Source organism: Cherax quadricarinatus, unplaced genomic scaffold (assembly GCF_038502225.1).
Source record: "Cherax quadricarinatus isolate ZL_2023a unplaced genomic scaffold, ASM3850222v1 Contig1192, whole genome shotgun sequence".
Taxonomy (NCBI): Eukaryota; Metazoa; Arthropoda; class Malacostraca; order Decapoda; family Parastacidae; genus Cherax; species Cherax quadricarinatus.
Genome location: NW_027196218.1, coordinates 41,086 through 42,500, shown reverse-complemented (window position 1 = coordinate 42,500; position 1,415 = coordinate 41,086).

Sequence of the window (1,415 nt, the reverse complement as noted above, 5' to 3'; positions counted from 1 at the left end):
GACATATAAAATACTGCGCGGAATAGACGAGGTGGACAAAGACGGGATGTTCCAGAGATGGGACACAGACACAAGAGGTCACAATTGGAAGTTGAAGACTCAGATGAATCAAAGGGATGTTAGGAAGTATTTCTTCAGTCATAGAGTAGTCAGGCCATGGAATAGTCTAGAAAGTGATGTGGTGGAGGCAGGAACCATACATAGTTTTAAGGCGAGGTATGATAGAGCTCATGGGGAAGGGAGAGAGAGGACCTAGTAGCAATCAGCGAAGAGGCGGGGCCAGGAGCTGTGACTCGACCCCTGCAACCACAAATAGGTGAGTACAAATAGGTGAGTACACACACTCACACACACACACAAACACACACACACGCAGACACACACACACACGCAGGCACACACGCACACGCACATACACACAAATACACACACACACACACGCAGACACACACACGCACGCAGACACACACACACACACACGCACACACACACACAAACACACACTCACACACACGCACACACACACACACACACACACACACTCACACACACACACAAACACACACACACGCAGACACACACACACATTGGGTGGTTTGCGAGTGGAAGGATACGGCCTGTCAAAGTAATTTTCAAGGAAGAATCAGTTCGAACCAGGATTCTGCAAGAGAAAGCAAGACTGAGGGACAAACAGGGGTACCAGAGAGTATACCTCGACCGTGACAGAACACAAGACGAAAGGACTACACTGAAAGAGAGGGTACAGAGACGCAAGGAGGAACGAGAGGCAATGACGAAGATGAGCTGGACCTAGACACAGGAGTAAGGGCAAACACACCCCACAGAATCTCCCACCAAAAGACTCCAACCGCGACATTCCCAACGCAACTGAGCAACCTATACTACAACCCACTCACTGTTCCCTCTGCCACCAACCCCCATATCACAAACCTCACCCCAACAGCTGTCCCTTATGGGCATTCTGACCCCACCCCCATCATCACAAACCCCACCTATACCACAGCCCCATATAGGCCCCCACCAAGGCTCTCGCTCCCCCAACCCCAATATTCTTGCATGACCACAATGATAGAAAAGAAACTGAAAGTTTGGTACACAAACGCGGATTGAATAACGAATAAACATGAGGAGTGGAACGAAAGAATCAGTGAAAAATCCTCAGAAACAAAACTCGCTGAGACAATAACAGACACAATGTTCCCAATGGGATATCAGATCCTGAGGAAAGATAGAAGGAGTAGAGGGGGAGGAGGGGTTGCACTGCTCATAAAACACCGATGGGGATTTGAGGAAATGGAAGGCATGGACATGATTGGAGAAAGAGACTACATTGTAGGTACAATTCAGTCCGGAGAACATAAAGTAGTCATTGGAGTGATGTATAACCCACCACA